Genomic DNA, 16369 nt, shown 5'->3' with positions numbered 1-16369 from the left:
AACTCAAGAGCACGAAAAATAATGGAAGAAACAAATCACACCTGAAAATGAACCCACAGAGACCAAAATGCATCATAAAACACAATAAAGCAAGAATATTTGTGACTGCAGGTGTACGCTATCATACTTCATCTTCTATCCTTTTCTTCTTTCCTTCTTCTTCTATAATATATAATTTGAAGTTCATCTTGATACTAGTCATAGTAATGATAAGAGATATTAGTGAGTAATTGTCACCGTATATCTGACATTCCACAGTAATTTGCATCCCATTCACCTATGTGCGCAGGTATCTCTAAGGAGGCCAGGTGCACTGTCCCCCTCCCCTCTCCCTCTCTTGGAATTTGGAATACTGAGTGGATATCCATCAATTTTTTGGGCTGCAATAAGTCTTTAGTGTTACCTATAAAATTTAGTTCTTATTGTATGACTTGTCTCGAAACTGATCATCTCATTTATATCAAAAATGGTAATTTTAGAGAGTTGTTCCCCCCCCCCCCCTCCTGCCCCATCCCCGTCTTCCTTCAAAAGATTTCTGCGGACACCCATGCACGTATGGCCACCAACAATGACTAAAATTGAATGGGGCAATGGGCAACAGCAAATTATAACTGATTATGAATCCCATCAACTAAAGCTTCCCACAACTTTCCCCATAGGAACTCTATCACTTCTACAGTTGTTAAAATTGTGACATGATAACTTATTACTGGGCCATCGCAATGCAATATACCAGTTTTTTTTTTTTTTTAGTGGACCCAGAAGAAGGCCATTGCAGTAAGTGAGGAAATATTCCTCCCTGTCTGCACTTTGAACTAGAGAGTCATGCCTAGCAACATGTCTAGCTAGGTTCAGCCATATTTGTATGCACACAAGAAACCAAAGTTACAGTAGCAGTGTTGAAGTTGGCCATTAAATGCATTCTGTAGACTTACTTAATCAGCTTGGAATAAGAGACTCAAATGTACACTCCCTGTTCCTTTAATGTTTCATTTTATACTGTTCAAGTAGAACAGTTCTGCAAAGAATGGAAAAACAAAGACAGTATGCATTTTACACTTCACATTAAAGTATGTATTATACTCTTGACTTGAAATCAGTACATTTACAAAGACTATCCACAGAATATATGTATTCTTAAAAGATATATGAGAGTTCTCACTTGGCTTTAGTGCAAAGTTAAAACTGAGAAAGAACATATGAATGTTGTGTTAAAATGTGGATGTGTCAACTTCATAAATAAAACAAACAAAAAAAAAATGCCAAATGAACCCATGAGATATGAAAGAAAAGAAATCTAATATGATATTTTACAGTTCAATGTCCAAAATTTTAACACATGCAGAGTAAAGCTGTCATACTTGAAAACCTACTGAATGGACAAGGAGTGTTCATAGTGGAAAGAAGAGAAGTAAATGTCAGAAGAAAGAAGTTACATTTAAATGGTCGCCAGACCAAGAATGTGCACAAGATATTGCTTCACATGCAATATTTTTATTGTTATTATTATCATCATGATCATCACCATCTCTGCAAAAAGCACAAATTAAAGATGAATAGAGCAAAAAACTCATTTCTATAAGTTTTTTTCCCTTGTATGTTTTTGGCACATAACAGTTTTAGTGAACTACATCATTTCTGATTAATCCATGGAAATTCTAAAGAGAAGTAAGTGGTCTTGAAAGAAAAAAAAAAAAAAAAAGACAGTGGGGACACAAGGGTGAACCAAACCACATTGAAGTATTCAATGAAAGTTTATTTAATGTGAAAAACAAGCAAAAAAGTGAAGTTTTCACAGCATCAGTGAGCCAGTAGCAGGAGAACAGGCTGTCAACTGTGCTGCTGCCAAAGTCTGCTCTTACTGTTTCAATGTTGCTTACAGTTGTGTGTAAACAAGTCTGTATCAACTAATAAATATAAATGGTGACTGCATTAGTGAAGATACATCATTCATTCCCACTGGAAACCTATTAAAAATGGAATCTAAAGATTAGTCCACATATTTCTATACAGTTTATATTTAAGGATGTGAAGTTACTTTTTCTGTCAAATATTAACTGACTGTTACTAACAAGGGAACCTCCCCATTGCACCCCCCTCAGATTTAGTTATAAGTTGGCACAGCGGATAGGCCTTGAAAAACTCAACACAGATCAATCGAGAAAACAGGAAGAAGTTGTGTGGAACTATGAAAAAAATAAGCAAAATATACGAACTGAGTAGTCCATGCGCAAGATAGGCAACATCAAGGATAGTGCAAGCTCAGTAGCACTGTGGTCCCGTGGTTAGCGTGAGCAGCTGCGGAATGAGAGGACCTTGGTTCAAGTCTTCCCTCAAGTGAAAAGTTTACTGTCTTTATTTTCGCAAAGTTATGATCCGTCCGTTCGTTCATTGACGTCTCTGTTCACTGAAATAAGTTTAGTGTGTGTGTTTTGCGACCGCACTGCACAACCGTGCAATTAGTAGATGAAAGGACGTGTCTCTCCAATGGGAACCAAAAACATTTGATCGCAAGGTCATAGGTCAACCGATTCCTCCACAGGAAAACACGTCTGATATATTCTATACGACAGTGGTGATTGCATGTGTGTCACATGACAGGAATATGTTGTCGACCCACCTAACTTGTACACTTGGCAAATGGGTAAAAAGATTCTTCTACCTTGCCCGATTTAGGTTTTCTTGTGGATGTGATAATCATAAATTAAATAAAATAAATTAAACTTTTCACTCAAGGGATGACTTAACCAAGGACCTCTCGTTCCGCATCTGCTCACGCTAACCACAGGACCACGGCGCTCCTAAGCTCACACTCTCCTTGATGTTGCTTATATTGTGCATGGACTACTGAGTTTGTATATTTTGCCTATTTTTTTCATAGTTCCACAGAACTTCTTCCTGTTTTCTCAATTGATCTGAGTTCAGTTTTTCAAGGCCTATCCACTGTGCCAACTTATAACTAAATCTGAGAGTGGTGCGATGGGGAGGTTCCCATGTAAGCTCCAGAGTTCCTTCTGAATCAATATGTTTAACAAACATAAATCCCATGAAGAAGAACAGGAACAGGAATGGCACAGTTAGAATTCTGGGATTCTTGAACAACAGCTAACATAGTTCATGAACTGGCTTCACATGATGGTACAACTGTTCTTCGCTAGGTGAAGGATATCATTTCTGGAGTCCTGAACTGACACAAAATAAAATGGGTGCCTTTGATATCAGCATGACATTGCCTGCAGTGCCTCTCTTGGGCTTGTGACCGTATCAGTTGGATCCTAGATGACAGGAAAATCATGGCCTAGTCAGATAAGTTCTGATTTCAGTTGGTAAGAGCTGATGGTAGGGTTTGAGTGTGGCTCATATCACACAAAGCCATGATCCCAAGTTGTCAACAAAGCACTGAGCAAGCTGATGGTGGCTTCATAATGGTGTGGTCTGCATTTACATGGAATGGACTAGGTCCTCTGGTCCAACTGAACCGATCATTGAGTAGAAATGGTTATGTTCAACTACTTGGAGATCGTTTGCAGCCACTCATGGACTTCATGTTCCCAAATAACAATGGAATTTTTATGGATGACAATGCGCCATATCACTGGGCCACAATTATTCATGACTGGTTTGAAGAACATTCCACACAATTTGAGTGAATGATTTGGCCACTCAGATCACCTGACACAATGCAGCTACCCGGATTGTAGCACTAGAAGATTTTATTAGCATTATGCACCATGAAAATCTGCATTCACATATAAACTTAATATAACTTAACACAGCTCAGCTGCTAGCTGAATAGGCCCGCAACCTTAATCTTACAAAGACTCTATTACACAACTTCAAACAAGCAAGTATGAGCTGATAACACCAGGAATAGACATTAATGATCATATGCACTAAATAAAACACACTGTTTATACTTTCATGAGATCCAACAAGGTAATAAATTCAAATGGACTCAACACATCAATAAACTAATGAAGAATCTCAGATCAGCATGTTTTACCATTAGAAGTATCTGTTTGTCTTGCCCTTATGACTAGAGTGTTGCCTTATTCACAAGTTTTCGCTCCCTGATGTATTATACAGCGATAGTATGAGTTAGGGTACCTAAAGGAAATAAAGTATATATTCAACAGAAGTGAGCTTCACACTTAGCCAGATCATGAAAACTATCAGCCTGAAGACACAAATCAGTGTGAGATGGTTTCCTATAAATGGCATGTCCTGACATACCACCACGACCCTTCCTTGTGCCCAACACATCAAGTAAGGAAAGGCAACCATACTTTTCCACCTCTGATTGTGAAACGAGTAGTCTGGTGAATTGAATTCAGATAGTCTAAAAAGTTGTTTTAATTCTCATATTCATAAGGCCAGACAACAAAAGTGTCATCCGCATATCTGAAAAATGCACAAGTTTCAATACTGCTGATTCTGGGGCACAATCCTCGAAATCTATACTAATAAAAAATCCATAAAACTGTCATGGTTGTCTGTTTGCCTCTTTGAATGCTCTTCTCCAAAATTACTAGAAAAATTTTCATGTGGATTTCACAGGTAACTTGAGCATAGCATCTACATATACTACATGTACATGATTACTCTGCCATTCACAATTAAGTACCTGGCAGACAGTTTATCGAGCTACCTTCAAGCTGCTTCTCTGTTGTTCCACTCTCAAATAGTGCATGGGAAAAACAAACACTTAAATCTTTCCATGTGAACTCGTATTTCTTGTATTTTATTCTGTTGATCATTTCTCCATATGTAGGTGGACATGAACAAAATATTTTCACACTCTGAGGAGAAAGCTGGCAAATGAAATTTCTTGAGAAGGGGCACCATACAGGGTTCATTTCAACAAAATCGGATCACAGAAAAAACAGCTATTGTTATTTTTTTATCCAAACTAAAATTATAAATGTGAAAGTAATTCTGCCTCTTACATTTTCATGACTAAACTGTTGAACCAATTTTGACAAAAACTGTTACAGTTGTAGCTAAAACCCTGAGGGAGAACATGGGCTACTTTATTTATTTTTATTTTAATCATCTAGTTCTGTAGGGCCGAATTGAGAAGCAAATCTCCAAGGTCATGGAACATGTCAGTACATGAAATTACAACTAAAAGTAGTAACAGATAAAATAAAATGCTTATGAAACCAAAAAAAAAGACAGGCCATTTTAAGTTTATGTAAACGCAGTCAGCAATATAACACAGGAATCAGCTCAATTTTTCAAGGAACTCCTTGAGAGAATAGAAGGAGTGACCCATGAGGAAACTCTTCAGTTTTGATTTGAAAGCACATGGATTACTGCAAAGATTTTTGAATTCTTGTGATAGCTTATTGAAATGGATGCAGCAGTATACTGCACAAGAGCTAAGGAAGTGCAATCCAAATGCATATTGTATTTCTGTGTAGTATTATCTGAGTGAAAGCTTCTACTTCTTGGGAATAAGCTAATATTGTTAACAAGAAATGGCAGTAAAAATATTTGTGTTGAGAAAGTGTGTAGTACAAGATACTTATTGATTTGAATAATATTACGAGAATAGGGGAAAAATATTTACTCTTTGATGTTTGATCAGTATCGTATTGTGAAAATGCTGTTATTACTTGATGTGTGCTATGTGATAAAGCTCAAAGTAATGATTACAATGCTTACAAGATCTTCAGTGTGTTTAATCTGCACTTCCACACTATTTATTGCATAATGTACACATTGTGTAATTTATAGCTACTTCAGTAGCAAGGTGGACAGATGCGTGTTCCTGCCCATACCCTTTTGTACGCACTGCTTGGAAATGACAATGCGCATGCCAATGCATTGTGCATTGGGACAGCTTGGGAGGGGGAAAGGTGGGGCACACATTACGAACTATGTTTGCCCAAATAGGCAGCTGATGTTATTGCATGCACAGTAGCTTACTTACTGACATCACGCATCATAACAAAACTACTGATATGCGAGCATGGCCACAGCTAACTGCCGGTATTTTAGTAAGTTTTATGTTAAATTCATTATTACAATCAGTGAGTGCATACCTGTATGATATAGACTGTAACGTTTTACATACTACTTATAAAAGCAGAGAGATTTATTATTCTAATGTCAGGAGCATACAGATATCAACAAACATTACATTACATAAAATATTACTGAAACTTGGCTGCTTCTAGTGCATTCTCTGAGGCCTGATGCGAGTCATCTTCCATGCACAATTTTGGACTCTGTCGACACTGTCGCCAATATTTTTGGAAATAAGCTGGACAAATCACAAAAATCTTAAAACTCTCACGACCTTCATCTGAATGTTACTTAAAATAGAGGGCAGAGCTGTCAGCAAATCTGTTCCTGCCCACAGGATGGAAAATGAAGCAGTCTTACAAAATGTGGCCAAAGGCAAGTAAGGAGAACCTCATCCCATCTGCATGGCTGGATGGAGGTACACTGCGGCTGCACTGTGAGCTTAAATGGGTGGAGCTTGTCTGTTATTTCCCGCCACTCATCTTGCTATTGACACAGGTCTGTGCACCTCAACTGCAAGATGATAGCATGCAGGGGGGGTGGCACATTGAACTAACTGAGGAACACAACAAACACACCTTCTTGACTGTTCCATCCACCCTTTCATTTCCTGCAATACCCATAAGCCCTGCCAGCAATGAGAAGGACCCTCTTTGCTGAGGCTTTGTAGCTGGAGGAAAGTGTCCTGGATATCCCGAACTACTTTATCAGCTGGATACAAGCATTACAGAGCCTGAAGGGCACTCAAGGAGTTGGAACAATGAAGAATTTAGCAGGATGACACATCTCATCTGCTCATGCACCCTCATGATCACGGATAGATCAGCTTTGAATACAGTGAACTCTGGAGGCAACATAATCTTGAGGACATGATCTGAGAAAACAAAAGAGCAATAAACAGAGCCCCTGTTTAGACTGGTCCATGAATAAAGCTACATATAGTGCATTTAAAATTATTTATGACTTTTGACGTTTAGCTTACCAGAGGGGACGTGATGCTGTTGCCCAGGTAACACCAATGACGAGCCGTCTTTCCCTACCATGCCGCCAGCGGTACAGTTGGTAAAGAGCCACTGTTGCCACACCATAGATAAATAGTACCATGTGGTGTCACGCATTAGAGGCACCTACGTTCATTAGCTCTCGATGCAAAGTGATATTCTCTGGAGGTGAACTGTTCAACAGTCATCAAGTATTGCGCACGAGTGTTTCGTGTTGGCATTGCATTAATAACAGTGGAGCATGTCTGAACAAGAGATTCCCAGTAAAAATGGTCATCCAAGAACAAGTTCACTGGGAATAAGGCTCCAAAAATGCAGCGAAGGAACGCAACTATTTTTCTCTGGGTACAACGTAATGTTCTATTGGATAAAGTTGTGTAAGGCAAAGTTAATGGAATTTGTAGTATTGTACAAACTAAAAGTCTACACTTAACAAGTCATCGAAATGGGTACAGTTTAATCAGTCCTCCTCCATATCATGCTCATTTAAATCCGACTGAGAATATATAGGCCTAGATCAGAAGTAATGTGGCAAAAAACAACATGAAATTTATGCTAAGGTGAAATGCTGACAAAAAATGTCACTGCAAATGTTACATCAAATGCGACGTGGATTCATGAAGGACTTTGTTGAGTTTTGAGTAATATGTTACTTCTCTTGTTGCTGTGTTAGCATTTCTTCTTTTGCCTAAACACAGCAGACTTAACAGGTATACATCTCACTAATATTCTAATGCAATGGAAATTGTGGCAGAATCCCAAAACGGCGTATTATTAATCTAGCAACTGAGTCCAAGACATAATAGTTATGAGAAAACCCATTCCCAGTATACGAATAAATGTGCAGCATCTTCACTCCTATTGTTGCAAAAACCCATGGCAATTCTCGTTTCACAGACTACTGAAGGTCCTTAAAAATTACATTATTTCATGTAAAAAGATCTACAGTTGCCTGAATATTGCGGTAGGTACGGAAATTTCGCATATTAATCATATGGCAAAATACTCTTCACTTTGTGTGCTACAATTTGCCAAATTTTTTTTTCGCTATCTCAGACCATTCATGAGACATGTGGGATTGATGAATATTTCATTCTGGCTTTTTCACTGGTGAGTGCACTCATTACGGAGCCCTTTACATACATTCCATATTTTGGACACTGGAGACAGATAGTGATATCCTTCAAAGTTTAAAGAATAATTTAATATGTTATCTAAATTTCATACGCAGTAACATATGACCCAACACACACCAAACGCAACTTCACTGCGACCCCCATTTTTCACTGCAAACTTTAAGAATTTTTTACAGTAGTTTAGCTAATACCGAAATATCACAATAACTATGACCATTCACAAAATGGTAGGTAATTCATCATGAAGCTGACCAATGAAGCCATAAGAGGTGTGAGCCTCAGAGTTTATTACCATATAATTTCTCTAAAATCGATTGAGAAAGACTGCAGATCAGCCAGCTTGCACGACTGACAGGTTACACACCGGGCAGGCACAGAGCCTGAGTATGGGGTTGGTCCTGCAAGCACCCGTGGCCAACCCGGTCCCCTCATGGTGTACAGTGGCAATGATCTTCATGTACGAAGGCCTCACTGACCCATACAGCATGCACCATGCACCCATAGTCCAACCGCGATCGCTTGAAAGTCCCGTGAAACTGGAGCAGACGCACCCTGTCCACTTCCCAAGACCTGTGGCTAAGATACTTCAAAATGTTCAGTGCCTTCTGGGATCTTGCCTTCAAGTCCCTCACGTGTGGTAGCTAAAACAGTTTGGAGTCAAAACAGGGCCCAAAAACAGTACAGAGTCTTTAAAAAGGAGGATGGTGGTCCATATATGCAATTCAGATACATTAAAAGTATGGTGAGAATGATTAAAATGGATACACACACACACACACACACACACACAACTTCTCTGCAGAAAATGTAAAACCAGTCTTTGTAGCCCACTCCTCCAGCCTCTTTACTATACATTACAACTGATGAGCTGCTGTTGCAGTACTGGAGTACAAATTCATCCACAAATAAGGAGTATTTTACAGGACTCCTTACCACAAACATGATATTGTTTATAGCTACAGCAAAGAGGGTAACACTTGGAACACTGCCCTGAGAAAGGCCATTCTCTTGCTTAAAACTATTGTACAGCACATCACCAACTCGGTACTGAAAAAAGCGCTTTGATATGTAGGGCTGAATAAAAATGGCCGTGGAAACCCTACTGGTGGAGCAGCCCTAGACTATTGTGTCACCAACCAGTATCATACACCTTCCTGATATTGTCGCAAAAGACACCGAGTAGCACAGTCACTGTAGTGTAGTGGTTATGATACTAGATTGTTGCATGGAGGGTCGCGAGTTCAAAACACACCTGAACTGTAAAATTTTAATTTCTATATTCAGTTCAAGTACATCCTAGAAGTACCCACAAATGTCAAGACTCATTGTACTTGAATGTTATGTAACTGTATATATACCGTATGTGTTCTGGCTGGAGGAAGTTCACTTCACACTCTTGTATGCGCAAGTGCTGAATAAACCTTCGTGAAGTGAAGTTAGTGTTCGTCATTCACCTACTTACATCTTCCTCTACATGACATTATTCTGATGGAGGCGCCGGGTATTAGAATTTATGACAGCGTACATTATCAACGACACACTGGCTCCTATCAGGCCATGACAGAGCTGCTGTTTACATGGCGAGAAACCCGAGTTTGAGCCATATTCAACAGATCGCAATCTATTGGCGACAGAAGAAGAAGAAGAGGACATTACAATGACAACAACTGTGTGCCACCACATGGGACATTCTTCCAGGTTCTCTGGTGACAATGGCCAAGATCTAAACAAGTGGCTGAAGGAATATGAGCATATAGCCAAATTTAGCAAATGCAATGACACCGTGTGTTTGGTTAATGTATTTTTCTACTTGGAGGGCACTGCCAAGCAATGGTATGAGAAGAATGAGAAGTTCACAAGCTGGGAAGTATTCCACGTGGAAATGCACAAGTATTTTGGTGACACACAACAACAGAAGTGCAAGGCTAAGGATAAATTATAGTGCAGGGCATAGTGAGCAGAAGAAACGACAGCATCCTACATCAAGATGTCTTGGAGCTGTGTAAAATAGTGGATCCTAGAATGAAGGAGAAATATAAGGTTGCACATCTCATGAAGGGTGTTGCTGAGGACATGTATCAAGCCCTACTCCTGGAGGAGGTTTCGACGGCAGACAACTTCATAAAATGGTGCCAGTAAATCGAGACAATGCATCAAAAAAGAATTACACGCAAGAAGTTTGAACAGCTTCCAAACATCATATGATGTCTGTCATGGAGGAAGAAACTGATTTCACAAGTGTTCTTCATCAGATAGTGAGAGAGGAAGTTCAGAATACACTTGGATTGCACAGTGAGCAAAAAAACGAGATGCTTCAAGAGGTCATAAAGGAGGAGGTGGAACAGATGTTGAACCCAATCTCTAGTCATTCATTTCCCTTTAAAACGGTAACAAAGTCAAGACCCATGCAAAGTTACATTCCTACAATGCCGCATGAGGAGCCTGTCTGGGCACCAAGCAAGACTGGAGGACCCAGGATAACCAACCACTATGTTTCCACTGCGGACGACCGGGACATGTGGTGCGCTATTGTCGAGAAAGGCAGCGGATATTTGATGACGCCCATGCCAGAAGACAGCAGACTGATATTAGCCGATGCCAACTCCAGGATGACAAAGATGAACAAGAAGATATGGGTGCAGAATGATGTAGGTCACCATTGCTGCTGGAGAGGACACTCCCCAACATGCCGATCAAGGTCTCCATCGCCATTATAGAAGCTCCAGCCGATCACCCAGCCGCCACAACCTGGAAAACTAAAGGGTGCGACCTTCCTTTGAGGTGAGGCCACTGAAGAGAAAAATCCTCCGCCATCGATCACTACAAAAATGATAGGAAACTACGTCGATATCCCCATGGTTAGCCGACCAGCCCAAGCTCTTGTGGACTCTGGAGCATCATATTCAGTCATTTCGGAGAAGCACCATAGCCAGTTGCAGAAAACCATATTTGTTGACAACAAACCACCTCTGCTGAAGGTGGCTAATGGGAAGTATGCACAACCTACAGGAAGATGTACCATTCGTGTGGGTACAAGTGGCCATACACAGGCCTTAGAATTCATTGTCTTACAAGAGTGTAGTCATGACGTCATTCTTGGATGGGACTTTCTGAAAGCTTCTCAGGCAATTATAAATTGTGGTTGCTCGTAGATTATGCTAGACGAGATGAGAGACTGTGGACAGGAAGATGGGCATTCGAGTGTGTGGAGACTATGTTTGCTGGATGAAGTGCTCATTCCTGCAGTCAGCACTAGAAAGTTAACTGTCATGTGTCATGCCATGCATCAACCCATGGATCTTGTAGTGGAATGTAAGAGAAGCATACCACTGAAGAATAACTTGGTCATCCCAGCCTCTGTCGTCTCATTTAAGAATGGATTCGGTGAACTGTGGATAGTTAACTGTTGCTGAGAACCGCAGATCATTCCAAGACGCATGTGCGTAGCAAACAGTGAGTCATTAATTGCTGAACAGCTGAGCGTCATAGAAACCTCCCGTGCCGAGTCTGTGGGTACAATTAGCACTACCACTATGAGACAAGATCTTCTAGCTATACTATCACCAGATCTTACTAAGGAAAAACAGAAGAAGCTACCTGCCATTCTTCAAGAGTTCTCCGAATGCTTCAATCCACAGGTGAAGAGCAAATAAGATAAATCAACAGTGAAACACCGGATTAGCACTGAAGACCATCAATCAATAAGCAAGAGAGCATACTGTGTGTCAGCAACCGAACGTCGAATAATTTGCGACAAGGTAGAGAAAATGGTGAAGAATGACATCATTCAGCCTTTGCAAAGCCCATGGCTGTCACCAGTGGTTCTCATCAGGAAGAAGGATGGCAGTTGGTGCTTTTGTGTTGCTTACAGGAAGCTTAATAAGATCACTAAAAAGGACATTTACCCTCTTCCACGAATTGACGATACATTAGATTGTCTGAAGGGGGCAGTTTTTCTCAACCGTGGACATGTACACGGGATACTGGCAAATCGAAGTAGATGAGGCTGATTGTGAGACAGTTGTTACAGACCATCATTCACTTTGTTGGTTGACAGGTCTTACGGATCCAACAGGACGACTCGCCAGGTGGGCACTACATCTTCAAGAGTATGACATTACCATAGTGTACAAAAGTGGCAGAAAACACCAAGATGCCAACTATTTCTAAAGAAACCCTGTGCAAGACCATCAAAAGACTTTGATGAAGATAGTGATTGTCTCACTGCACTCCAGGACGTGTCTGCTGAGCAGAAGGAGGACGCCAAGATACCTCAAATTATGATTGCCTTACATCAGTCGGAGGATGTGAAAGGACAACTTAAGGTAGTTCATGGATTATTTTGCAAGAAAACTTTGATCTGTTTGGAAAGAGGAGGCTACCAGTGATTCCTAACACATGGTCTTAGATGTCCTACAGAAATTCCATGACATACCTGAGGCCAGACATTACGATTTATTAAGACATACCATAGGATCCACAAGAGATTTTTCTGGCCAGGTTTATTTAGGAATGTCTGTCACTATGCATCACACTGTCGAGAGTGCCAGAGGAGAAAGGCAGTTCCTCAGAAACCACCCGGCTGACTCATACCAATTCCCTCCTCATACGATTTCCAAGGTCTGTTAGTGGCAATAGATGGATTATTGTTTGCACTGATTATCTGACACGCTATGCCATTACAAAAGCCGTGAAAACAGCCAAAGCATTCGAAGTAGCCAAATTCAACGTAGAAGACATTGTATTAAAACATGGTGCTTCATGGTCATTAATTACGGATCGAGGGAAGGTTTTTAAATCGAATCTTGTGGCAGAGATAAACCGTTGGTGCAACATTAATCATCACATGACAACTGCCTACCATCCACAAACTAACGGGCTTACTGAACGCCTTAATAAGACCTTGGCCAACATGCTATCAATGTTTGTCAATGTTGAGCAGAGCAGCTAGGATGAGGTGCTACCTTTCATGATGTTTGCCTACAACACCGCCAAACAAGACACCACAGGATTTACGCCATTTTTCCTGGTGCACAGGCGTGAGGCGACGACAACAATGGACACTGTGTTTCCATTACATCCTGATGACATGGACGACGACTATATCAGCCAGGTGTTAACCAGAGCTGAGGAAGCTCGCCAGTTAGCTCGACTCCGCACGCTGCAGGCTCAAGAAAATGATCACCAAAGGTATGATGCGAGCCACTGCCCTGTTGTCTACCAGCCTGGTGATCTCGTCTGGATCTTCACTCTGTTCGGAAGGTTGGTCTCTCTGAGAAGCTCCTCAGGCATTACTTTGGACCTTATAAGATTGTAAGACAGTTGTCTGATGTTACTTATGAAGTTGAAGATTTCGACCCCGACACAAGACGACGAAAAATCAGAGATATGGTCCACGTCCTTTGAATGAAGCCCTGTAAGGATCCTGCAACCCAGGGTAAATTCGAAGCTCCAGCGACAGGCAACAAGTGGAAAGGTGACGAAGAGCATAGCGGCAAGGGAAATTCTAAGAAGATCACCGCCAGGGTGAACATCAGTCATCGGGAGTCAGAGAATGCAGGACCGATGACTCGTTCCCAAACTAGGACAACATAACACCAAGACGCTGTTCTCTTAAGGAGGGAGTAATATCGCAAAAGAAGCTGAGTAGAACAGTTGCTGTAGTGTAGTGGTTATGATACTAGACTGTTGCATGGAGGGTCATATTTCCATATTCGGTTGAAGTACATTCTAGAAGTATCCACATATATCAAGAATCATTCTACTGGAATATTCTGTAACTGTATATATACCGTATGCATTCTGGCCGGAGGTTACCAAACGAAAGTGCTGGCAGGTCGATAGACACACAAACAAACACAAACATACACACAAAATTCAAGCTTTCGCAACCAACCGCTGCTTCGTCATGAAAGAGGGAAGGAGGGGGAAAGACGAAAGGATGTGGGTTTTAAGGGAGAGAGTAAGGAGTCATTCCAATCCGGAGCGGAAAGACATAGGGGGGAAAAAGGACCGGTATACACTCGCACACACACATATCCATCTGCACATATACCAAAATATATATACACACAATGCTGTTGACACTGGAAAGCCTGCTGAATAGCCACCCCTGACAGGGCCAGGATGTCGACAAAAAATCGAAATCTCTTGAATCCACATGGAGAGTGGTTAAGGAGCTTTCTGGTCTATTAACATCCAGATGAGACAACTGGTAATCATTCAGTCCAAGGTCTTTCCTGCACAGCTTGTTAATGCGAGGCTCCAGTAACTACTGGGACATATCAGGTCCTTTGACAGTTTGTGCAGAGGTAGCAAAATTACTTCCATCCATTAGTTGGGAAAATTGCTTGTCTGCTTTATTGGATTAATAAATCATTACAGGGATTTCCTTTGACACTGGTGTCAAGTTTCACAGCATGCTGTATCAGATTTGATTGAGACCGAGTGCAGTATCACGAAATGCAGACAGTGCCAAATCCAGCTCCCACATGGGGAACAGGCAACTGTAGGACTCCAATCAGATCTTAAGCCCAACTCACACCTCTCCATGGTGGCATTGTAAAGAAGGAACCCTGGGTCCTGGCTGGCAGTGGCAGTAGTCAGTGCAAAATAGCTCTGTCATTGTCTGTGCAGTGTCTCCAGCTTTTGTTTGGAGACGCCCCTAATGCTGCTGTAGGTAACCAACTGCCTTTACTGGAAATTCTCCTGATGGCTAACCCATATTGTAGTAGAAAAAGTGGAATCACTGATAGATTCCAGGAACACTTGTCATGATCTTTTCTTTCTCTCCTTGATGATGCATTTGCTAATCGAAAGGCTGTGAGATTATCTGCAATTGGGCAGCTCGTAAATCGTCACAGAAGTGCATGCCTTACACGAATGACCAAACAGCACCCATCAGTCCACCAAGGGACAGGTGGCCTCATCATATGATGAGAGGACTTTGGGATGGAGACATCAGTGGCACAGTGGATTACTCGTACGACATGATCCACCCACTCCTGGATGCTGTCACAGCACTCAAACAGAGCCACTTGGCTGAACAGCGTCCAGTTCTCTCTTCTGATCTTCCATTATTGTTGCATCCCTTCAGGGAGACCTCCATCCAGTAGGTGGATATGGAGTGGGAAGTGGTCACCAGAATCAATGTCAGTGACTTCCTACTGAACTGAGTCCACAGGGGCTGGACAGCAGAAAGGGGTCGATAGCTGAGAATGACCCAGTGGCAGCACAGAAACTGGCAGGAGTGTTGGTGTTGAGAGTGCACAGCTCATGAGACATCAGGAGAATCTCCAAAACTCAACCCCAAAGGCAAGCAGAGGTTGAACCCCACAATATGTAATGGGTATTGAAGTCTCCTAGTAAGAGAAATGCTTGGGATTGTTCTATAAGATCCATTAGAGCCTCAGACTAAATTGGATCGTGTGGAGCTAAGTGTATAGCAAACAAACTGTGATTCTGTGACATACATGAACTGCAACTGTCAGCAGGTCAGTAGCTAGGGGGAGAACAGAGTAGTGGTGCATTACTAATGAAAAAAGCGGCTCCTCCCTTGGCCCTTTCCTTAGTCAGGTCATCTTTGCAATAGAGTGTATAGCCCCACAGGGGAGGGGTATCAGACACTTCATAAAATGTGTTTCTTGCAAACACAAGCACAGGGGGTATACCTGTGTTAGCAGTTTCAGTTCCCCCACATCTCCTGACCGCATTAAGTTCCACTGCAGAATGGGTACCGTCTATCATGGGGGTAGCACTTTTATTCTGACTTCCTGCCAGGAAGAAGCATCTGCAATGGGTGGATCCCTATCTTGGGGCAAGATGATTGGCCCTGTCCCACATCAAAGTCCATCGCCTCTAAAGAAGTATCTAGAGAGACATCAGAGAGCATGACGTTGACATAGCCGGACTTTTTATTTCCGAACTCCATCACTGGTGGACGCTTTGCCTTTGATTTTTTCCCTGGGTAGGCTTCAGAGCCATATCCATGGCTTTGGTGGTGGTTGTTGCAGCACTGGATGGTATGTCAGACTGAATCATTGGAGGGGTAGGAAACACTGCAACCATAGCCTTTTCTGGAGTTCTGGGGCAAGGTACAGGCATCAAAATAACTGCAGCAGCACAAGTGCATTGACAAACGCTGGTACTAGTGCTGACACTAGCAACCTCTATTTGTGTAGTAACAACAGCTTTCCCCAGCGA

General features: G+C 41.5%; 1 protein-coding gene across 9 annotated transcripts in view; it reads right to left on the bottom strand.

The window, feature by feature from the left end:
* LOC126187198 (broad-complex core protein-like) overlaps positions 1 to 16369 on the bottom strand; it is a 439455-nt gene that overhangs the window by 405938 nt on the left and 17148 nt on the right. The gene's annotated exons all lie outside the window — the stretch shown is intronic.

The sequence above is a fragment of the Schistocerca cancellata genome, chromosome 1, assembly GCF_023864275.1.
Source record: "Schistocerca cancellata isolate TAMUIC-IGC-003103 chromosome 1, iqSchCanc2.1, whole genome shotgun sequence".
Lineage (NCBI taxonomy): Eukaryota > Metazoa > Arthropoda > Insecta > Orthoptera > Acrididae > Schistocerca > Schistocerca cancellata.
The sequence above is the reverse complement of the archived record's forward strand: the minus strand, read 5'-3'. Positions and strand labels throughout refer to the sequence as shown.